Consider the following 25,720-nt stretch of genomic DNA (forward strand, 5'->3'; position numbering starts at 1 on the left):
GCACTCTAGTGTGCTGTAACAGAGGGAGCACAGGTGCTGTGCTGACTGTACATGGACATGTGGAGAGCACTCTAGTGTGCTGTAACAAAGGGAGCACAGGTGCTGGGCTGACTGTACATGGACATGTAGAGAGCACTCTAGTGTGCTGTAAAAGAGAGTGCACAGATGCCTGGCTGACTGTACATGGAGACATGTAGAGAGCACTCTAGTATGCTGTAACAGAGAGTGCACAGGTGCTGGGCAGACTGTACATGGACATGTAGAGAGCACTCTAGTATGCTGTAACAGAGGGAGCACAGGTGCTGGGCTGACTACATGGACATGTAGAGAGCACTCTAGTATGCTGTAACAGAGGGAGCACAGGTGCTGGGCTGACTGTACATGGACATGTAGAGAGAACTCTAGTATGCTGTAACAGAGGGAGCACAGGTGCTGGGCTGACTGTACATGGACATGTAGAGAACACTCTAGTGTGCTGTAACAGAGAGCGCACAGGTGCTGGGATGACTGAACATGGACATGTAGAGAGCACTCTAGTGTGCTGTAACAGAGGGAGCACAGGTGCTGGGCTGACTGTACATGGACATGTAGAGAGCACTCTAGTGTGCTGTAACAGAGAGCGCACAGGTGCTGGGCTGACTGTACATGGAGACATGTAGAGAGCACTCTAGTATGCTGTAACAGAGAGTGCACAGGTGCTGGGCAGACTGTACATGGACATATAGAGAGCACTCTAGTATGCTGTAACAGAGGGAGCACAGGTGCTGGGCTGACTGTACATGGAGACATGTAGAGAGCACTCTAGTATGCTGTAACAGAGGGAGCACAGGTGCTGGGCTGACTGCACATGGACATGTAGAGAGCACTCTAGTATGCTGTAACAGAGGGAGCACAGGTGCTGGACTGACTGTACATGGACATGTAGAGAGCACTCTAGTGTGCTGTAACAGAGGGAGCACAGGTGCTGGGCTAACTGTACATGGACATGTAAAGAGCACTCGTGTGTGCTGTAACAGAGAGTGCACAGGTGCTGGGCTGACTGTACTTGGAGGCATGTAGAGAGCACTCTAGTGTGCTGTAACGGAGGGAGCACAGGTGCTGTGCTGACTGTACATGGAGACATGGAGAGAGCACTCTAGTGTGCTGTAACAGAGGGAGCACAGGTGCTGGGCTGATCGTACATGGACATGTATAGAGCACTCTAGTATGCTGTAACAGAGGGAGCACAGGTGCTGGGCTGACTGCACAAGGAGACATGTAGAGAGCACTCTAGTATTATGTAACAGAGTGCACAGTTCTGGCCTGACTGTACATGGACATGTAGAGAGCATTCTAGTATGCTGTAACAGAGGGAGCACAGGTGCTGGGCTGACTGTACATGGACATGTAGAGAGCACTCTAGTATGCTGTAACAGAGGCAGCACAGGTGCTGGGCTGACTGTACATGGACATTTAAAGAGCACTCTAGTGTGCTGTAACAGAGGGAGCACAGGTGCTGGACTGACTGTACATGGACATGTAGAGAGCACTCTAGTGTGCTGTACCAGAAGGAGCACAGGTGCTGGGCTGACTGTATATAGACATGTAAAGAGCACTCGTGTGTGCTGTAACAGAGAGTGCACAGGTGCTGGGCTGACTGTACATGGAGGCATGTAGAGAGCACTCTAGTGTGCTGAAACAGAGGGAGCACAGGTGCTGTGCTGACTGTACATGGAGACATGTAGAGAGCACTCTAGTGTGCTGTAACAGAGGGAGCACAGGTGCTGGGCTGATCGTACATGGACATGTAGAGAGCACTCTAGTGTGCTGTAACAGAGAGCGCACAAGTGCTGGGCTGACTGTACATGGACATGTAGAGAGCACTCTAGTATGCTGTAACAGAGGCAGCACAGGTGCTGGGCTGACTGTACATGGACAAGTAGAGAGCCCTCTAGTATGCTGTAACAGAGGGGGCACAGGTGCTGGGCTGACTGTACATGGACATGTAGAGAGCACTCTAGTATGCTGTAACAGAGGGAGCACAGGTGCTGGGCTGACTGTACATGGACATGTAGAGAGAACTCTAGTATGCTGTAACAGAGGGAGCACAGGTGCTGGGCTGACTGTACATGGACATGTAGAGAACACTCTAGTGTGCTGCAACAGAGAGCGCACAGGTGCTGGGATGATTGAACATGGACATATAGAGAGCACTCTAGTGTGCTGTAACAGAGGGAGCACAGGTGCTGGGCTGACTGTACATGGAAATGTAGAGAGCACTCTAGTATGCTGTAACAGATTGCACAGGTGCTGTGCTGACTGTACATGGACATGTAGAGAGCACTCTAGTGTGCTGTAACAGAGAGCGCACAGGTGCTGGGCTAACTGTACATGGAGACATGTAGAGAGCACTCTAGAGTGCTGTAACAGAGGGAGCACAGGTGTTGGGCTGGCTGTACATGGAGACATGTAGAGAGCACTCTAGTGTGCTGTAACAGAGAGCTCACAGGTGCTGGGCTGACTGTACATGGACATGTAGAGAGCACTCTAGTGTGCTGTAACAGAGGGAGCACAGGTGCTGGGCTAACTGTACATGGACATGTAAAGAGCACTCGTGTGTGCTGTAACAGAGAGTGCACAGGTGCTGGGCTGACTGTACTTGGAGGCATGTAGAGAGCATTCTAGTGTGCTGTAACGGAGGGAGCACAGGTGCTGGGCTGATCGTACATGGACATGTATAGAGCACTCTAGTATGCTGTAACAGAGGGAGCACAGGTGCTGGGCTGACTGCACAAGGAGACATGTAGAGAGCACTCTAGTATTATGTAACAGAGTGCACAGTTCTGGCCTGACTGTACATGGACATGTAGAGAGCACTCTAGTATGCTGTAACAGAGGGAGCACAGGTGCTGGGCTGACTGTACATGGACATGTAGAGAGCACTCTAGTATGCTGTAACAGAGGCAGCACAGGTGCTGGGCTGACTGTACATGGACATGTAAAGAGCACTCTAGTGTGCTGTACCAGAAGGAGCACAGGTGCTGGGCTGACTGTATATAGACATGTAAAGAGCACTCGTGTGTGCTGTAACAGAGAGTGCACAGGTGCTGGGCTGACTGTACATGGAGGCATGTAGAGAGCACTCTAGTGTGCTGAAACAGAGGGAGCACAGGTGCTGTGCTGACTGTACATGGAGACATGTAGAGAGCACTCTAGTGTGCTGTAACAGAGGGAGCACAGGTGCTGGGCTGATCGTACATGGACATGTAGAGAGCACTCTAGTGTGCTGTAACAGAGAGCGCACAAGTGCTGGGCTGACTGTACATGGACATGTAGAGAGCACTCTAGTATGCTGTAACAGAGGCAGCACAGGTGCTGGGCTGACTGTACATGGACAAGTAGAGAGCACTCTAGTATGCTGTAACAGAGGGGGCACAGGTGCTGGGCTGACTGTACATGGACATGTAGAGAGCACTCTAGTATGCTGTAACAGAGGGAGCACAGGTGCTGGGCTGACTGTACATGGACATGTAGAGAGAACTCTAGTATGCTGTAACAGAGGGAGCACAGGTGCTGGGCTGACTGTACATGGACATGTAGAGAACACTCTAGTGTGCTGCAACAGAGAGCGCACAGGTGCTGGGATGATTGAACATGGACATATAGAGAGCACTCTAGTGTGCTGTAACAGAGGGAGCACAGGTGCTGGGCTGACTGTACATGGAAATGTAGAGAGCACTCTAGTATGCTGTAACAGATTGCACAGGTGCTGTGCTGACTGTACATGGACATGTAGAGAGCATTCTAGTGTGCTGTAACAGAGAGCGCACAGGTGCTGGGCTAACTGTACATGGAGACATGTAGAGATCACTCTAGAGTGCTGTAACAGAGGGAGCACAGGTGTTGGGCTGGCTGTACATGGAGACATGTAGAGAGCACTCTAGTGTGCTGTAACAGAGAGCTCACAGGTGCTGGGCTGACTGTACATGGACATGTAGAGAGCACTCTAGTATGCTGTAACAGAGATAGCACAGGTGCTGGGCTGACTGTACATGGACATGTAGAGAGCACTCTAGTATGCTGTAACAGAGGGAGCACAGGTGCTGGGCTGACTGTACATGGGCATGTAGAGAACACTCTAGTGTGCTGTAACAATGAGCACACAGGTGCTGGGCTGACTATACATGGACATGTAGAGAGCACTCTAGTGTGCTGTAACAGAGAGCGCACAGGTGCTGGGCTGACTGTACATGAACATGTAGAGAGCACTCTAGTATGCTGTAACAGAGGGGGCACAGGTGCTGGGCTGACTGTACATGGACATGTAGAGAGCACTCTAGTATGCTGTAAAAGAGTCCACAGGTGCAGTGCTGACTGTACATGGACATGTAGAGAGCACTGTTGTGTGCTGTTACAGAGAGTGCCCAGGTGCTGGGCTGAATGTACATGGAGACATGTAGAGAACACTAGTGTGCTGTAACAGAGAGCTCACAGGTGCAGGGATGACTGTACATGGACATGTAGAGAGCACTCTAGTGTGCTGTAACAGAGAGCGTACAAGTGCTGTGCTGACTGTACATGGACAAGTAGAGAGCACTCTAGTGTGCTGTAACAGAGAGAGGACAGGTGCTGGGCTGACTGTACATGGAGACATGTAGAGAGCACTCTAGTGTGTTGTAACAGAGAGTGCACAGGTGCTGGGCTGAATGTACATGGAGACATGTAGAGAGCACTCTTGTGTGCTGTGACAGAGGGAGCACAGGTGCTGTGCTGACTGTACATGGACATGTAGAGAGCACTGTAGTGTGCTGTAACAGAGAGCGTACAAGTGCTGTGCTGACTGTACATGGACATGTAGAGAGCACTCTAGTGTGCTGTAACAGAGGGAGCACAGGTGCTGTGCTGACTGTACATGGAGACATGTAGAGAGCACTCTAGTGTGCTGTAACAGAGAGCGCACAGGTGCTGGGCTGACTGTACATGGACATGTAAAGAGCACTCTAGTGAGCAGTAACAGAGAGCGCACAGGTGCTGGGCTGACTATACATGGACATGTAGAGAGCATTCTAGTGTGCTGTAACAGAGAGCGCACAGGTGCTGGGCTGACTGTACATGAACATGTAGAGAGCACTCTAGTATGCTGTAACATAGGGGGCACAGGTGCTGGGCTGACTGTACATGGACATGTAGAGAGCACTCTAGTATGCTGTAAAAGAGTCCACAGGTGCAGTGCTGACTGTACATGGACATGTAGAGACCACTGTTGTGTGCTGTTACAGAGAGTGCCCAGGTGCTGGGCTGAATGTACATGGAGACATGTAGAGAACACTAGTGTGCTGTAACAGAGAGCGCACAGGTGCAGGGCTGATTGTACATGGACATGTAGAGAGCACTCTAGTGTGCTGTAACAGAGAGCGTACAGGTGCTGTGCTGACTGTACATGAACATGTAGAGAGCACTCTAGTATGCTGTAACAGAGGGGGCACAGGTGCTGGGCTGACTGTACATGGACATGTAGAGAGCACTCTAGTATGCTGTAAAAGAGTGCACATGTGCAGTGCTGACTGTACAGGGACATGTAGAGAGCACTGTAGTGTGCTGTAACAGAGAGTGCCCAGGTGCTGGGTTGAATGTACATGGAGACATGTAGAGAACACTCTAGTGTGCTGTGACAGAGAGCGCACAGGTGCTGGGCTGACTGTACATGGACATGTAGAGAGCACTCTAGTATGCTGTAACAGAGAGTGCACAGGTGCTGGGCTGACTGTACATGGACATGTAGAGAGCACTCTAGTATGCTGTAACAGAGGGAGCACAGGTGCTGGGCTGACAGTACATGGACATTTAGAGAGCACTCTAGTATGCTGTAACAGAGGGAGCACAGGTGCTGGGCTGACTGTACATGGACATGTAGAGAGAACTCTAGTATGCTGTAACAGAGGGAGCACAGGTGCTGGGCTGACTGTACATGGACATGTAGAGAACACTCTAGTGTGCTGTAACAGAGAGCGCACAGGTGCTGGGCTGATTGTATATGGACATGTAGAGAGCACTCTAGTATGCTGTAACAGAGGGAGAAAGGTGCTGGGCTGACTGTACATGGACAAGTAGAGAGCACTCTAGTTTGCTGTAACAGAGTGCACAGGTGCTGTGCTGACTGTACATGGACATGTAGAGAGCACTCTAGTGTGCTGTAACAGAGAGCGCACAGGTGCTGGGATGACTGTACATGGACATGTAGAGAGCACTCTAGTGTGCTAGAACAGAGAGCGTACAGATGCTGTGCTGACTGTACATGGACATGTAGAGAGCACTCTAGTGTGCTGTAACACAGAGCGCACAGGTGCTGGACTGACTGTACATGTACATGTAGAGAGCACTCTAGTGTGCTGTAACAGAGGGAGCACAGGTGCTGTGCTGACTGTACATGGAAACATGTAGAGAGCACTCTAGTGTGCTGTAACAGAGAGTGCACAGGTGCTGGGCAGACTGTACATGGACATGTAGAGAGCACTCTAGTGTGCTGTAACAGAGAGCATACAGGTGCTGGGCTGACTGTACATGGACATGTAGAGAGCACTCTAGTGTGCTGTAACAGAGGGAGCACAGGTGCTGGGCTGACTGTACATGAACATGTAGAGAGCACTCTAGTGTGCTGTAACAAAGGGCGCACAGGTGCTGGGCTGACTGTACATGGACATGTAGAGAGCACTCTAGTGTGCTGTAAAAGAGAGTGCACAGGTGCCTGGCTGACTGTACATGGAGACATGTAGAGAGCACTCTAGTATGCTGTAACAGAGAGTGCACAGGTGCTGGGCAGACTGTACATGGACATGTAGAGAGCACTCTAGTATGCTGTAACAGAGGGAGCACAGGTGCTGGGCTGACTGTACATGGACATGTAGAGAGCACTCTAGTATGCTGTAACAGAGGGAGCACAGGTGCTGGGCTGACTGTACATGGACATGTAGAGAGAACTCTAGTATGCAGTAACAGAGGGAGCACAGGTGCTGGGCTGACTGTACATGGACATGTAGAGAACACTCTAGTGTGCTGTAACAGAGAGCGCACAGGTGCTGGGATGACTGAACATGGATATGTAGAGAGCACTCTAGTGTGCTGTAACAGAGGGAGCACAGGTGCTGGGCTGACTGTACATGGACATGTAGAGAGCACTCTAGTGTGCTGTAACAGAGAGCGCACAGGTGCTGGGCTGACTGTACATGGAGACATGTAGAGAGCACTCTAGTATGCTGTAACAGAGAGTGCACAGGTGCTGGGCAGACTGTACATGGACATGTAGAGAGCACTCTAGTATGCTGTAACAGAGGGAGCACAGGTGCTGGGCTGACTGTACATGGAGACATGTAGAGAGCACTCTAGTATGCTGTAACAGAGGGAGCACAGGTGCTGGGCTGACTGCACATGGACATGTAGAGAGCACTCTAGTATGCTGTAACAGAGGGAGCACAGGTGCTGGACAGACTGTAGATGGACATGTAGAGAGCACTCTAGTGTGCTGTAACAGAGGGAGCACAGGTGCTGGGCTGACTGTACATGGACATGTAAAGAGCACTCGTGTGTGCTGTAACAGAGAGTGCACAAGTGCTGGGCTGACTGTACTTGGAGGCATGTAGAGAGCACTCTAGTGTCCTGTAACGGAGGGAGCACAGGTGCTGTGCTGACTGTACATGGAGACATGTAGAGAGCACTCTAGTATGCTGTAACAGAGGGAGCACAGGTGCTGGGCTGACTGCACATGGACATGTAGAGAGCACTCTAGTATGCTGTAAGAGAGGGAGCACAGGTGCTGGGCTGACTGTACATGGACATGTAAAGAGCACTCGTGTGTGCTGTAACAGAGAGTGCACAAGTGCTGGGCTGACTGTACTTGGAGACATGTAGAGAGCACTCTAGTGTGCTGTAACAGAGGGAGCACAGGTGCTGGGCTGATCGTACATGGACATGTAGAGAGCACTCTAGTATGCTGTAACAGAGGGAGCACAGGTGCTGGGCTGACTGCACAAGGAGACATGTAGAGAGCACTCTAGTATTATGTAACAGAGTGCACAGTTCTGGCCTGACTGCACATGGACATGTAGAGAGCACTCTAGTATGCTGTAACAGAGGGAGCACAGGTGCTGGGCTGACAGTACATGGACATGTAGAGAGCACTCTAGTATGCTGTAACAGAGGCAGCACAGGTGCTGGGCTGACTGTACATGGACATGTAGAGAGCACTCTAGTGTGCTGTAACCGAGGGAGCACAGGTGCTGGACTGACTGTACATGGACATGTAGAGAGCACTCTAGTGTGCTGTACCAGAAGGAGCACAGGTGCTGGGCTGACTGTATATAGACATGTAAAGAGCACTCGTGTGTGCTGTAACAGAGAGTGCACAGGTGCTGGGCTGACTGTACATGGAGGCATGTAGAGAGCACTCTAGTGTGCTGAAATAGAGGGAGCACAGGTGCTGTGCTGACTGTACATGGAGACATGTAGAGAGCACTCTAGTGTGCTGTAACAGAGGGAGCACAGGTGCTGGGCTGATCGTACATGGACATGTAGAGAGCACTCTAGTGTGCTGTAACAGAGAGCGCACAAGTGCTGGGCTGACTGTACATGGACATGTAGAGAGCACTCTAGTATGCTGTAACATAGGGAGCACAGGTGCTGGGCTGACTGTACATGGACATGTAGAGAGCACTCTAGTATGCTGTAACAGAGGGGGCACAGGTGCTGGGCTGACTGTACATGGACATGTAGAGAGCACTCTAGTATGCTGTAACAGAGGGAGCACAGGTGCTGGGCTGACTGTACATGGACATGTAGAGAGAACTCTAGTATGCTGTAACAGAGGGAGCACAGGTGCTGGGCTGACTGTACATGGACATGTAGAGAACACTCTAGTGTGCTGCAACAGAGAGCGCACAGGTGCTGGGATGACTGAACATGGACATATAGAGAGCACTCTAGTGTGCTGTAACAGAGGGAGCACAGGTGCTGGGCTGACTGTACATGGAAATGTAGAGAGCACTCTAGTATGCTGTAACAGATTGCACAGGTGCTGTGCTGACTGTACATGGACATGTAGAGAGCACTCTAGTGTGCTGTAACAGAGAGCGCACAGGTGCTGGGCTAACTGTACATGGAGACATGTAGAGAGCACTCTAGAGTGCTGTAACAGAGGGAGCACAGGTGTTGGGCTGGCTGTACATGGAGACATGTAGAGAGCACTCTAGTGTGCTGTAACAGAGAGCGCACAGGTGCTGGGCTGACTGTACATTGACATGTAGAGAGCACTCTAGTATGCAGTAACAGAGGGAGCACAGGTGCTGGGCTGACTGTACATGGACATGTAGAGAGCACTCTAGTATGCTGTAACAGAGGGAGCACAGGTGCTGGGCTGACTGTACATGGGCATGTAGAGAACACTCTAGTGTGCTGTAACAATGAGCACACAGGTGCTGGGCTGACTATACATGGACATGTAGAGAGCACTCTAGTGTGCTGTAACAGAGCGCACAGGTGCTGGGCTGACTGTACATGAACATGTAGAGAGCACTCTAGTATGCTGTAACAGAGGGGGCACAGGTGCTGGGCTGACTGTACATGGACATGTAGAGAGCACTCTAGTATGCTGTAAAAGAGTCCACAGGTGCAGTGCTGACTGTACATGGACATGTAGAGAGCACTGTTGTGTGCTGTTACAGAGAGTGCCCAGGTGCTGGGCTGAATGTACATGGAGACATTTAGAGAACACTAGTGTGCTGTAACAGAGAGCGCACAGGTGCAGGGCTGACTGTACATGGACATGTAGAGAGCACTCTAGTGTGCTGTAACAGAGAGCGTACAGGTGCTGTGCTGACTGTACATGGACAAGTAGAGAGCACTCTAGTGTGCTGTAACAGAGAGAGGACAGGTGCTGGGCTGACTGTACATGGAGACATGTAGAGAGCACTCTAGTGTGTTGTAACAGAGAGTGCACAGGTGCTGGGCTGAATGTACATGGAGACATGTAGAGAGCACTCTTGTGTGCTGTGACAGAGGGAGCACAGGTGCTGTGCTGACTGTACATGGACATGTAGAGAGCACTGTAGTGTGCTGTAACAGAGAGCGTACAAGTGCTGTGCTGACAGTACATGGACATGTAGAGAGCACTCTAGTGTGCTGTAACAGAGGGAGCACAGGTGCTGTGCTGACTGTACATGGAGACATGTAGAGAGCACTCTAGTATGCTGTAACAGAGAGCGCACAGGTGCTGGGCTGACTGTACATGGACATGTAAAGAGCACTCTAGTGAGCAGTAACAGAGAGCGCACAGGTGCTGGGCTGACTGTACATGGACATATAGAGAGCACTCTAGTATGCTGTAACAGAGGGAGCACAGGTGCTGGGCTGCCTGTACATGGACATGTAGAGAGCACTCTAGTATGCTGTAACAGAGTGCACAGGTGCTGTGCTGACTGTACATGGACATGTAGAGAGAACTCTAGTGTGCTGTAACAGAGAGCGCACAGGTGCTGGGCTGACTGTACATGGACATGTAGAGAGCACTCTAGTGTGCTATAACAGAGAGGGTACAGGTGCTGTGCTGACTGTACATGGACATGTAGAGAGCACTCTAGTGTGCTGTACCAGAAGGAGCACAGGTGCTGGGCTGACTGTATATAGACATGTAGAGAGCACTCTAGTGTGCTGTAACAGAGAGGGTACAGGTGCTGTGCTGACTGTACATGGACATGTAGAGAGCACTCTAGTATGCTGTAACAGAGGGAGCACAGGTGCTGGGCTGACTGTACATGGACATGTAGAGAGCACTCTAGTATGCTGTAACAGAGGCAGCACAGGTGCTGGGCTGACTGTACATGGACATGTAAAGAGCACTCTAGTGTGCTGTAACAGAGGGAGCACAGGTGCTGGACTGACTGTACATGGACATGTAGAGAGCACTCTAGTGTGCTGTACCAGAAGGAGCACAGGTGCTGGGCTGACTGTATATAGACATGTAAAGAGCACTCGTGTGTGCTGTAACAGAGAGTGCACAGGTGCTGGGCTGACTGTACATGGAGGCATGTAGAGAGCACTCTAGTGTGCTGAAACAGAGGGAGCACAGGTGCTGTGCTGACTGTACATGGAGACATGTAGAGAGCACTCTTGTGTGCTGTAACAGAGGGAGCACAGGTGCTGGGCTGATCGTACATGGACATGTAGAGAGCACTCTAGTGTGCTGTAACAGAGAGCGCACAAGTGCTGGGCTGACTGTACATGGACATGTAGTGAGCACTCTAGTATGCTGTAACAGAGGGGGCACAGGTGCTGGGCTGACTGTACATGGACAAGTAGAGAGCACTCTAGTATGCTGTAACAGAGGGGGCACAGGTGCTGGGCTGACTGTACATGGACATGTAGAGAGCACTCTAGTATGCTGTAACAGAGGGAGCACAGGTGCTGGGCTGACTGTACATGGACATGTAGAGAGAACTCTAGTATGCTGTAACAGAGGGAGCACAGGTGCTGGGCTGACTGTACATGGACATGTAGAGAACACTCTAGTGTGCTGCAACAGAGGGAGCACAGGTGCTGGGCTGACTGTACATGGAAATGTAGAGAGCACTCTAGTATGCTGTAACAGATTGCACAGGTGCTGTGCTGACTGTACATGGACATGTAGAGAGCACTCTAGTGTGCTGTAACAGAGAGCGCACAGGTGCTGGGCTAACTGTACATGGAGACATGTAGAGAGCACTCTAGAGTGCTGTAACAGAGGGAGCACAGGTGTTGGGCTGGCTGTACATGGAGACATGTAGAGAGCACTCTAGTGTGCTGTAACAGAGAGCTCACAGGTGCTGGGCTGACTGTACATGGACATGTAGAGAGCACTCTAGTATGCTGTAACAGAGGGAGCACAGGTGCTGGGCTGACTGTACATGGACATGTAGAGAGCACTCTAGTATGCTGTAACAGAGGGAGCACAGGTGCTGGGCTGACTGTACATGGGCATGTAGAGAACACTCTAGTGTGCTGTAACAATGAGCACACAGGTGCTGGGCTGACTATACATGGACATGTAGAGAGCACTCTAGTGTGCTGTAACAGAGAGCGCACAGGTGCTGGGCTGACTGTACATGAACATGTAGAGAGCACTCTAGTATGCTGCAACAGAGGGGGCACAGGTGCTGGGCTGACTGTACATGGACATGTACAGAGCACTCTAGTATGCTGTAACAGAGGGAGCACAGGTGCTGGGCTGACTGTACATGGGCATGTAGAGAACACTCTAGTGTGCTGTAACAATGAGCACACAGGTGCTGGGCTGACTATACATGGACATGTAGAGAGCACTCTAGTGTGCTGTAACAGAGAGAGCGCACAGGTGCTGTGCTGACTGTACATGGATACATGTAGAGAGCACTCTAGTGTGCTGTAACAGAGAGTGCACAGGTGCTGGGCTGACTGTACATGGACATGTAGAGAGCACTCTAGTGTGCTGTAACAGAGAGCGTACAGGTGCTGGGCTGACTGTACATGGACATGTGGAGAGCACTCTAGTGTGCTGTAACAAAGGGATCACAGGTGCTGTGCTGACTGTACATGGAGACATGTAGAGAGCACTCTAGTGTGCTGTAAAAGAGAGTGCACAGGTGCCTGGCTGACTGTACATGGAGACATGTAGAGAGCACTCTAGTATGCTGTAACAGAGAGTGCACAGGTGCTGGGCAGACTGTACATGGACATGTAGAGAGCACTCTAGTATGCTGTAACAGAGGGAGCACAGGTGCTGGGCTGACTGTACATGGACATGTAGAGAGCACTCTAGTATGCTGTAACAGAGGGAGCACAGGTGCTGGGCTGACTGTACATGGACATGTAGAGAGAACTCTAGTATGCAGTAACAGAGGGAGCACAGGTGCTGGGCTGACTGTACATGGACATGTAGAGAACACTCTAGTGTGCTGTAACAGAGAGCGCACAGGTGCTGGGATGACTGAACATGGACATGTAGAGAGCACTCTAGTGTGCTGTAACAGAGGGAGCACAGGTGCTGGGCTGACTGTACATGGACATGTAGAGAGCACTCTAGTGTGCTGTAACAGAGAGCGCACAGGTGCTGGGCTGACTGTACATGGAGACATGTAGAGAGCACTCTAGTATGCTGTAACAGAGAGTGCACAGGTGCTGGGCAGACTGTACATGGACATGTAGAGAGCACTCTAGTATGCTGTAACAGAGGGAGCACAGGTGCTGGGCTGACTGTACATGGAGACATGTAGAGAGCACTCTAGTATGCTGTAACAGAGGGAGCACAGGTGCTGGGCTGACTGCACATGGACATGTAGAGAGCACTCTAGTATGCTGTAACAGAGGGAGCACAGGTGCTGGACAGACTGTAGATGGACATGTAGAGAGCACTCTAGTGTGCTGTAACAGAGGGAGCACAGGTGCTGGGCTGACTGTACATGGACATGTAAAGAGCACTCGTGTGTGCTGTAACAGATTGTGCACAAGTGCTGGGCTGACTGTACTTGGAGGCATGTAGAGAGCACTCTAGTATGCTGTAACAGAGGGAGCACAGGTGCTGGGCTGACTGTACATGGAGACATGTAGAGAGCACTCTAGTATGCTGTAACAGAGGGAGCACAGGTGCTGGGCTGACTGCACATGGACATGTAGAGAGCACTCTAGTATGCTGTAACAGAGGGAGCACAGGTGCTGGGCTGACTGTACATGGACATGTAAAGAGCACTCGTGTGTGCTGTAACAGAGAGTGCACAAGTGCTGGGCTGACTGTACTTGGAGACATGTAGAGAGCACTCTAGTGTGCTGTAACAGAGGGAGCACAGGTGCTGGGCTGATCGTACATGGACATGTAGAGAGCACTCTAGTATGCTGTAACAGAGGGAGCACAGGTGCTGGGCTGACTGCACAAGGAGACATGTAGAGAGCACTCTAGTATTATGTAACAGAGTGCACAGTTCTGGCCTGACTGTACATGGACATGTAGAGAGCACTCTAGTATGCTGTAACAAAGGGAGCACAGGTGCTGGGCTGACAGTACATGGACATGTAGAGAGCACTCTAGTATGCTGTAACAGAGGCAGCACAGGTGCTGGGCTGACTGTACATGGACATGTAGAGAGCACTCTAGTGTGCTGTAACCGAGGGAGCACAGGTGCTGGACTGACTGTACATGGACATGTAGAGAGCACTCTAGTGTGCTGTACCAGAAGGAGCACAGGTGCTGGGCTGACTGTATATAGACATGTAAAGAGCACTCGTGTGTGCTGTAACAGAGAGTGCACAGGTGCTGGGCTGACTGTACATGGAGGCATGTAGAGAGCACTCTAGTGTGCTGAAACAGAGGGAGCACAGGTGCTGTGCTGACTGTACATGGAGACATGTAGAGAGCACTCTAGTGTGCTGTAACAGAGGGAGCACAGGTGCTGGGCTGATCGTACATGGACATGTAGAGAGCACTCTAGTGTGCTGTAACAGAGAGCGCACAAGTGCTGGGCTGACTGTACATGGACATGTAGAGAGCACTCTAGTATGCTGTAACAGAGGGGGCACAGGTGCTGGGCTGACTGTACATGGACATGTAGAGAGCACTCTAGTATGCTGTAACATAGGGAGCACAGGTGCTGGGCTGACTGTACATGGACATGTAGAGAGCACTCTAGTATGCTGTAACAGAGGGGGCACAGGTGCTGGGCTGACTGTACATGGACATGTAGAGAGCACTCTAGTATGCTGTAACAGAGGGAGCACAGGTGCTGGGCTGACTGTACATGGACATGTAGAGAGAACTCTAGTATGCTGTACCAGAGGGAGCACAGGTGCTGGGCTGACTGTACATGGACATGTAGAGAACACTCTAGTGTGCTGCAACAGAGAGCGCACAGGTGCTGGGATGACTGAACATGGACATATAGAGAGCACTCTAGTGTGCTGTAACAGAGGGAGCACAGGTGCTGGGCTGACTGTACATGGAAATGTAGAGAGCACTCTAGTATGCTGTAACAGATTGCACAGGTGCTGTGCTGACTGTACATGGACATGTAGAGAGCACTCTAGTGTGCTGTAACAGAGAGCGCACAGGTGCTGGGCTAACTGTACATGGAGACATGTAGAGAGCACTCTAGTGTGCTGTAACAGAGGGAGCACAGGTGTTGGGCTGGCTGTACATGGAGACATGTAGAGAGCACTCTAGTGTGCTGTAACAGAGAGCGCACAGGTGCTGGGCTGACTGTACATTGACATGTAGAGAGCACTCTAGTATGCTGTAACAGAGGGAGCACAGGTGCTGGGCTGACTGTACATGGACATGTAGAGAGCACTCTAGTATGCTGTAACAGAGGGAGCACAGGTGCTGGGCTGACTGTACATGGGCATGTAGAGAACACTCTAGTGTGCTGTAACAATGAGCACACAGGTGCTGGGCTGACTATACATGGACATGTAGAGAGCACTCTAGTGTGCTGTAACAGAGAGCGCACAGGTGCTGGGCTGACTGTACATGAACATGTAGAGAGCACTCTAGTATGCTGTAACAGAGGGGGCACAGGTGCTGGGCTGACTGTACATGGACATGTAGAGAGCACTCTAGTATGCTGTAAAAGAGTCCACAGGTGCAGTGCTGACTGTACATGGACATGTAGAGAGCACTCTAGTGTGTTGTAACAGAGAGTGCACAGGTGCTGGGCTGAATGTACATGGAGACATGTAGAGAGCACTCTAGTGTGCTGTGACAGAGAGTGCCCAGGTGCTGGGCTGAATGTACATGGAGACATTTAGAGAACACTAGTGTGCTGTAACAGAGAGCGCACAGGTGCAGGGCTGACTGTACATGGACATGTAGAGAGCACTCTAGTGTGCTGTAACAGAGAGCGTACAGGTGCTGTGCTGACTGTACATGGACAAGTAGAGAGCACTCTAGTGTGCTGTAACAGAGAGAGGACAGGTGCTGGGCTGACTGTACATGGAGACATGTAGAGAGCACTCTAGTGTGTTGTAACAGAGAGTGCACAGGTGCTGGGCTGAATGTACATGGAGACATGTAGAGAGCACTCTTGTGTGCTGTGACAGAGGGAGCACAGGTGCTGTGCTGACTGTACATGGAGACATGTAGAGAGCACTGTAGTGTGCTGTAACAGAGAGCGTACAAGTGCTGTGCTGACTGTACATGGACATGTAGAGAGCACTCTAGTGTGCTGTAACAGAGGGAGCACAGGTGCTGTGCTGACTGTACATGGAGACATGTAGAGAGCACTCTAGTGTGCTGTAACAGAGAGTGCACAGGTGGTGGGCTGACTGTACATGGACATGTAAAGAGCACTCTAGTGAGCAGTAACAGAGAGCGCACAGGTGCTGGGCTGACTGTACATGGACATATAGAGAGCACTCTAGTATGCTGTAACAGAGGGAGCACAGGTGCTGGGCTGCCTGTACATGGACATGTAGAGAGCACTCTAGTATGCTGTAACAGAGTGCACAGGTGCTGTGCTGACTGTACATGGACATGTAGAGAGAACTCTAGTGTGCTGTAACAGAGAGCGCACAGGTGCTGGGCTGACTGTACATGGACATGTAGAGAGCACTCTAGTGTGCTGTAACAGAGAGGGTACAGGTGCTGTGCTGACTGTACATGGACATGTAGAGAGCACTCTAGTGTGCTGTAACAGAGGGAGCACAGGTGCTGTGCTGACTGTACATGGAGACATGTAGAGAGCACTCTAGTGTGCTGTAGCAGAGAGAGCGCACAGGTGCTGGGCTGACTGTACATGGAGACATGTAGAGAGCACTCCAGTGTGCTGTAACAGAGAGTGCACAGGTGCTGGGCTGACTGTACATGGACATGTAGAGAGCACTCTATTGTGCTGTAACAGAGAGCATACAGGTTCTGGGCTGACTGTAAATGGACATATAGAGAGCACTTTAGTGTGCTGTAACAGAGAGCGTACAGGTGCTGGGCTGACTGTACATGGACATGTAGAGAGCACTCTAGTGTGCTGTAACAGAGAGCGTACAGGTGCTGGGCTGACTGTACATGGACGTGTAGAGAGCACTCTAATGTGCTGTAACAGAGGGCGTACAGGTGCTGTGCTGACTGTACATGGACATGTAGAGAGCATTCTAGTGTGCTGTAACAGAGAGCATACAGGTGCTGTGCTGACTGTACATGGACATGTGGAGAGCACTCTAGTGTGCTGTAACAAAGAGCGTACAGGTAATGGGCTGACTGTACATGGACATGTAGAGAGAACTCTAGTGTGCTGTAACAGAGAGCGTACAGGTAATGGGCTGACTGTACATGGACATGTAGAGAGAACTCTAGTGTGCTGTAACAGAGAGCGTACAGGTGCTGGGCTGACTGTACATGGACATGTAGAGAGCACTCTAGTATGCTGTAACAGAGTGAGCACAGGTGCTGGGCTGAATGTACATGGAGACATGTAGAGAGCACTCTAGTGTGCTGTGACAGAGAGTGCCCAGGTGCTGGGCTGAATGTACATGGAGACATTTAGAGAACACTAGTGTGCTGTAACAGAGAGCGCACAGGTGCAGGGCTGACTGTACATGGACATGTAGAGAGCACTCTAGTGTGCTGTAACAGAGAGCGTACAGGTGCTGTGCTGACTGTACATGGACAAGTAGAGAGCACTCTAGTGTGCTGTAACAGAGAGAGGACAGGTGCTGGGCTGACTGTACATGGAGACATGTAGAGAGCACTCTAGTGTGTTGTAACAGAGAGTGCACAGGTGCTGGGCTGAATGTACATGGAGACATGTAGAGAGCACTCTTGTGTGCTGTGACAGAGGGAGCACAGGTGCTGTGCTGACTGTACATGGAGACATGTAGAGAGCACTGTAGTGTGCTGTAACAGAGAGCGTACAAGTGCTGTGCTGACTGTACATGGACATGTAGAGAGCACTCTAGTGTGCTGTAACAGAGGGAGCACAGGTGCTGTGCTGACTGTACATGGAGACATGTAGAGAGCACTCTAGTGTGCTGTAACAGAGAGCGCACAGGTGGTGGGCTGACTGTACATGGACATGTAAAGAGCACTCTAGTGAGCAGTAACAGAGAGCGCACAGGTGCTGGGCTGACTGTACATGGACATATAGAGAGCACTCTAGTATGCTGTAACAGAGGGAGCACAGGTGCTGGGCTGCCTGTACATGGACATGTAGAGAGCACTCTAGTATGCTGTAACAGAGTGCACAGGTGCTGTGCTGACTGTACATGGACATGTAGAGAGAACTCTAGTGTGCTGTAACAGAGAGCGCACAGGTGCTGGGCTGACTGTACATGGACATGTAGAGAGCACTCTAGTGTGCTGTAACAGAGAGGGTACAGGTGCTGTGCTGACTGTACATGGACATGTAGAGAGCACTCTAGTGTGCTGTAACAGAGGGAGCACAGGTGCTGTGCTGACTGTACATGGAGACATGTAGAGAGCACTCTAGTGTGCTGTAGCAGAGAGAGCGCACAGGTGCTGGGCTGACTGTACATGGAGACATGTAGAGAGCACTCCAGTGTGCTGTAACAGAGAGTGCACAGGTGCTGGGCTGACTGTACATGGACATGTAGAGAGCACTCTATTGTGCTGTAACAGAGAGCATACAGGTTCTGGGCTGACTGTAAATGGACATATAGAGAGCACTTTAGTGTGCTGTAACAGAGAGCGTACAGGTGCTGGGCTGACTGTACATGGACATGTAGAGAGCACTCTAGTGTGCTGTAACAGAGAGCGTACAGGTGCTGGGCTGACTGTACATGGACGTGTAGAGAGCACTCTAATGTGCTGTAACAGAGGGCGTACAGGTGCTGTGCTGACTGTACATGGACATGTAGAGAGCATTCTAGTGTGCTGTAACAGAGAGCATACAGGTGCTGTGCTGACTGTACATGGACATGTGGAGAGCACTCTAGTGTGCTGTAACAAAGAGCGTACAGGTAATGGGCTGACTGTACATGGACATGTAGAGAGAACTCTAGTGTGCTGTAACAGAGAGCGTACAGGTGCTGGGCTGACTGTACATGGACATGTAGAGAGCACTCTAGTATGCTGTAACAGAGTGAGCACAGGTGCTGGGCTGACTGTACATGGAGACATGTAGAGAACACTCTAGTATGCTGTAACAGAGTGCACAGGTGATGTGCTGACTGTACATGGACATGTAGAGAGCACTCTAGTGTGCTGTAACAGAGCGTACAGGTGCTATGCTGACTGTACATGGACATGTAGAGAGCACTCTAGTGTGCTGTAACAGAGGGAGCACAGGTGCTGGGCTGGCTGTACATGGAGAAATGTAGAGAGCAATCTAGTTTGCTGTAACAGAGAGCGTACAGGTGCTGTGCTGACTGTACATGGAGACATGTAGAGAGCACTCTAGTGTGCTGTAGCAGAGAGAGCGCACAGGTGCTGGGCTGACTGTACATGGACATATAGAGAGCACTCTAGTGTGCTGTATCAGAGAGCGTACAGGTGCTGGGCTGACTGTACATGGACATGTAGAGGGCACTTTAGTGTGCTGTAACAGAGAGCGTACAGGTGTTGGGCTGACTGTACATGGACATGTAGAGAGCACTCTAGTGTGATGTAACAGAAGGCGTACAGGTGCTGTGCTGACTGTACATGGACATGTAGAGAGCACTCTAGTGTGCTGTAACAGAGAGAGTGCACAGGTGCTGTGCTGACTGTACATGGAGACATGTAGAGAGCACTCTAGTGTTCTGTAACAGAGAGTGCACAGGTGCTGGGCTGACTGTACATGGACATGTAGAGAGCACTCCAGTGTGTTGTAACAGAGAGCATACAGGTGCTGTGCTGACTGTACATGGACATGTAGAGAGCACTCTAGTGTGCTGTAACAGAAAGAGTACAGGTGCTGGGCTGACTGTACATGGAGACATGTAGACAGCACTCTAGTGTGCTGTAGCAGAGAGAGCGCACAGGTGCTGGGCTGACTGTACATGGAGACATGTAGAGAGCACTCTAGTGTGCTGTAACAGAGAGTGCACAGTTGCTGGGCTGACTGTACATGGACATGTAGAGAGCACTGTAGTGTGCTGTAACAGAGAGCGTACAGGTGCTGGGCTGACTGTACATGGACATATAGAGAGCACTCTAGTGTGCTGTAACAGAGAGCGTACAGGTGCTGGGCTGACTGTACATGGACATGGAGAGAGCACTCTAGTGTGCTGTAATAGAGAGCGTACAGGTGCTGGGCTGACTGTACATGGACATGTACAGAGCACTCTAGTGTGCTGTAACAGAGGGCGTACAGGTGCTGTGCTGACTGTACATGGACATGTAGAGAGCACTCTAGTGTGCTGTAACAGAGAGAGTGCACAGGTGCTGTGCTGACTGTACATGGAGACATGTAGAGAGCACTCTAGTGTGCTGTAACAGAGAGTGCACAGGTGCTGGGCTGACTGTACATGGACATGTAAGAGAGCACTCTAGTGTGCTGTAACAGAGAGCATACAGGTGCTGTGATGACTGTACATGGACATGTAGAGAGAACTCTAGTGTGCTGTAACAGAGAGCGTACAGGTGCTGTGCTGACTGTACATGGAGACATGTAGAGAGCACTCTAGTGTGCTGTAACAGAGAGCGCACAGGTTCTGGGCTGACTGTACATGGAGACTTATAGAAAGCACTATAGTGTGCTGTAACAGAGAGTGCGCAGGTGCTGGGCTGACTGTACATGGACATGTAGAGAGCAATCTATTGTGCTGTAACAGAGAGCGTACAGGTGCTGGTCTGACTGTACATGGACATGTAGAGAGCACTCTAGTGTGCTGTAACAGAGAGCGTACAGGTGCTGGGCTGACTGTATATGGACATGTAGAGAGCACTCTAGTGTGCTGTAACAGAGAGCGTACAGGTGCTGGGCTGATTGTACATGGACATGTAGAGAGCACTCTAGTGTGCTCTAACAGAGGGCGTACAGGTGCTGTGCTGACTGTACATGGACATGTAGAGAGCACTCTAGTGTGCTGTAACGGAGAGGGCGCACAGGTGCTGGGCTGACTGTACATGAAGACATGTAGAGAGCACTCTAGTGTGCTGTAACAGAGAGTGCACAGGTGCTGGGCTGACTGTACATGGAGACATGTAGAGAGCACTCTAGTGTGCTGTAACAGAGAGTGCACAGGTGCTGGTCTGACTGTACACGGAGACATGTAGAGAGCACTCTAGTGTGCTGTAATAGAGGGAGCACAGGTGCTGGGCTGACTGTACATGGAGACATGTAGAGAGCATTCTAGTGCGCTGTAACAGAGGGAGCACAGGTGCTGTGCTGACTGTACATGGAGACATGTTGAGAGCACTCTAGTGTGCTGTAACAGAGTGCACAGGTGCTGGGCTGACTGTACATGGAGACATGTAAAGAGCACTCTAGTGTGCTGTAACAGAGAGCGCACAGGTGCTGGGCTGACTGTACATGGACATGTAGAGAGCATTCTAGTGTGCTGTAACAGAGAGTGCACAGGTGCTGGTCTGACTGTACATGGAGACATGTAGAGAGCACTCTAGTGTGCTGTAATAGAGGGAGCACAGGTGCTGGGCTGACTGTACATGGAGACATGTAGAGAGCACTCTAGTGTGCTGTAACAGAGGGAGCACAGGTGCTGGGCTGACTGTACATGGAGACATGTAGAGAGCACTCTAGTGCGCTGTAACAGAGGGAGCACAGGTGCTGTGCTGACTGTACATGGAGACATGTAGAGAGCACTCTAGTGTGCTGTAACAGAGTGCACAGGTGCTGTGCTGACTGTACATGGAGACATGTTGAGAGCACTCTAGTGTGCTGTAACAGAGAGTGCACAGGTGCTGGGCTGACTGTACATGGAGACATGTAGAGAGCACTCTAGTGTGCTGTAACAGAGGGCTCACAGGTGCTGGGCTGACTGTACATGGACATGTAGAGAGCACTCTAGTGTGCTGTAACAGAAGGCTGTGCTGACAGTACATGGAGACATGTAGAGAGCACTCTAGTGTGCTGTAACAGAGAGTGCACAGGTGCTGTGCTGACTGTACATGGACATGTAGAGAGCACTCTAGTGTGCTGTAACAGAGAGCGCACAGGTGCTGGGCTGACTGTACATGGACATGTAGAGAGCACTCTAGTGTGCTGTAACAGAGAGGGTACAGGTGCTGTGCTGACTGTACATGGAGACATGTAGAGAGCACTCTAGTGTGCTGTAACAGAGAGTGCACAGGTGCTGTGCTGACTTACATGGAGAGAGCACTCTAGTGTGCTGTAGCAGAGAGAGCGCACAGGTACTGGGCTGACTGTACATGGAGACATGTAGAGAGCACTCTAGTGTGCTGTAACAGAGAGTGCACAGGTGCTGGGCTGACTGTACATGGACATGTAGAGAGCACTCTAGTGTGCTGTAACAGAGAGCGTACAGGTGCTGGGCTGACTGTACATGGACATATAGAGAGCAATCTAGTGTGCTGTAACAGAGAGCGTACAGGTGCTGGGCTGACTGTACATGGACATATAGAGAGCAATCTAGTGTGCTGTAACAGAGAGTGCACAGGTGCTGGGCTGACTGTACATGGAGATATGTAGAGAGCACTCTAGTGTGCTGTAACAGAGAGTGCACAGGTGCTGGGCTGACTGTACATGGACATGTAAGAGAGCACTCTAGTGTGCTGTAACAGAGAGCATACAGGTGCTGTGATGACTGTACATGGACATGTAGAGAGCACTCTAGTGTGCTGTAACAGAGAGCGTACAGGTGCTGGGCTGACTGCACATGGACATGTAGAGAGAACTCTACTGTGCTGTAACAGAGAGCGTACAGGTGCTGTGCTGACTGTACATGGAGACATGTAGAGAGCACTCTAGTGTGCTGTAACAGAGAGCGCACAGGTTCTGGGCTGACTGTACATGGAGACTTATAGAGAGCACTATAGTGTGCTGTAACAGAGAGTGCGCAGGTGCTGGGCTGACTGTACATGGACATGTAGAGAGCAATCTATTTTGCTGTAACAGAGAGCGTACAGGTGCTGGTCTGACTGTACATGGACATGTAGAGAGCACTCTAGTGTGCTGTAACAGAGAGCGTACAGGTGCTGGGCTGACTGTACATGGACATGTAGAGAGCACTCTAGTGTGCTCTAACAGAGGGCGTACAGGTGCTGTGCTGACTGTACATGGACATGTAGAGAGCACTCTAGTGTGCTGTAACGGAGAGGGCGCACAGGTGCTGGGCTGACTGTACATGAAGACATGTAGAGAGCACTCTAGTGTGCTGTAACAGAGAGTGCACAGGTGCTGGGCTGACTGTACATGGAGACATGTAGAGAGCACTCTAGTGTGCTGTAACAGAGAGCGCACAGTTGCTGGGCTGACTGTACATGGACATGTAGAGAGCACTCTAGTGTGCTGTAACAGAGAGTGCACAGGTGCTGGTCTGACTGTACACGGAGACATGTAGAGAGCACTCTAGTGTGCTGTAATAGAGGGAGCACAGGTGCTGGGCTGACTGTACATGGAGACATGTAGAGAGCACTCTAGTGTGCTGTAACAGAGGGAGCACAGGTGCTGGGCTGACTGTACATGGAGACATGTAGAGAGCATTCTAGTGCGCTGTAACAGAGTGAGCACAGGTGCTGTGCTGACTGTACATGGAGACATGTTGAGAGCACTCTAGTGTGCTGTAACAGAGAGTGCACAGGTGCTGGGCTGACTGTAAATGGAGACATGTAGAGAGCACTATAGTGTGCTGTAACAGAGAGCGCACAGGTGCTGGGCTGACTGTACATGGACATGTAGAGAGCACTCTAGTGTGCTGTAACAGAGAGTGCACAGGTGCTGGTCTGACTGTACACGGAGACATGTAGAGAGCACTCTAGTGTGCTGTAATAGAGGGAGCACAGGTGCTGGGCTGACTGTACATGGAGACATGTAGAGAGCACTCTAGTGTGCTGTAACAGAGGGAGCACAGGTGCTGGGCTGACTGTACATGGAGACATGTAGAGAGCACTCTAGTGCGCTGTAACAGAGGGAGCACAGGTGCTGTGCTGACTGTACATGGAGACATGTAGAGAGCACTCTAGTGTGCTGTAACAGAGTGCACAAGTGCTGTGCTGACTGTACATGGAGACATGTTGGGAGCACTCTAGTGTGCTGTAACAGAGAGTGCACAGGTGCTGGGCTGACTGTACATGGAGACATGTAGAGAGCACTCTAGTGTGCTGTAACAGAGGGCTCACAGGTGCTGGGCTGACTGTACATGGAAATGTAGAGAGCACTCTAGTGTGCTGTAACAGAAGGAGCACAGGTGCTGTGCTGACAGTACATGGAGACATGTAGAGTGCACTCTAGTGTGCTGTAACAGAGAGTGCACAGGTGCTGTGCTGACTGTACATGGACATGTAGAGAGCACTCTAGTGTGCTGTAACAGAGAGCGCACAGGTGCTGGGCTGACTGTACATGGACATGTAGAGAGCACTCTAGTGTGCTGTAACAGAGAGGGTACAGGTGCTGTGCTGACTGTACATGGAGACATGTAGAGAGCACTCTAGTGTGCTGTAACAGAGAGTGTACAGGTGCTGTGCTGACTGTACATGGAGAGAGCACTCTAGTGTGCTGTAGCAGAGAGAGCGCACAGGTGCTGGGCTGACTGTACATGGAGACATGTAGAGAGCACTCTAGTGTGCTGTAACTGAGAGTGCACAGGTGCTGGGCTGACTGTACATGGACATGTAGAGAGCACTCTAGTGTGCTGTAACAGAGAGCGTACAGGTGCTGGGCTGACTGTACATGGACATATAGAGAGCAATCTAGTGTGCTGTAACAGAGAGCGTACAGGTGCTGGGTGACTGTACATGGACATGTAGAGCGCACTCTAGTGTGCTGTAACAGAGGGCGTACAGGTGCTGTGCTGTTATGGACCTGGTGGTTAGGAGCACCTGGAATGACCTGATGGTAAACTAACAAGAACAAGCTCTGGGAAGTGGGAGCTCTGCTGACCGCAACCCCTAATCCTATCACACACACTAGAAATAGCCGTGGAGCGTACCTAACAGGCCTAGACGCCTCTTCACAGCCTAAGAGCTAACTAGCCCTAGAGATAGAAAATAAAGCCTACCTTGCCTCAGAGAAATTCCCCAATGGAAATGGCAGCCCCCACATATATTGACTGTGAGTTAAGATGAAAGTCACAAACACAGGAATGAAACAAGTTTCAGCAAAGGGAGGCAAGACTAACTAAACAGACTGAGGATAGGAAAGGTATCTTTGCGGTCAGCACAAAAAACTACAAAAGACCACGCAGAGTGTGCAAAAAGACCTCCGCACCGACTCACGGTGCGGAGGTGCCACTCTACATCCCAGAGCTTCCAGCTAGCAAGGAAAAATCATGATAGCCAGCTGGACAAGAAAACAATGAACAAATAATAAAATAGCAGGGACTTAGCTTCTGCTGGAGTAGACAGGTCACCCGAAAGATCCGAGAGCGAACTGAACCAGTACAAGAACATTGACAGCTGGCATAGAGTAACGATCTGAGTGGAGTTAAATAGAGCAGCCAGCCAAAGAATAAGCTACGTCACCTGTGGAAGGAACCTCAGAAGCAGCAGCTCCACTCAGCCACCAGAGGGAGTCCATGGACAGAACTCACCGAAGTACCATTCATGACCACAGGAGGGAGTTCGATAACAGAATTCACAACAGTACCCCCCCCCCCCTTGAGGAGGGGTCACCGAACCCTCACC

This window comes from Ranitomeya imitator, chromosome 4, assembly GCF_032444005.1.
Source record: "Ranitomeya imitator isolate aRanImi1 chromosome 4, aRanImi1.pri, whole genome shotgun sequence".
Taxonomy (NCBI): Eukaryota; Metazoa; Chordata; class Amphibia; order Anura; family Dendrobatidae; genus Ranitomeya; species Ranitomeya imitator.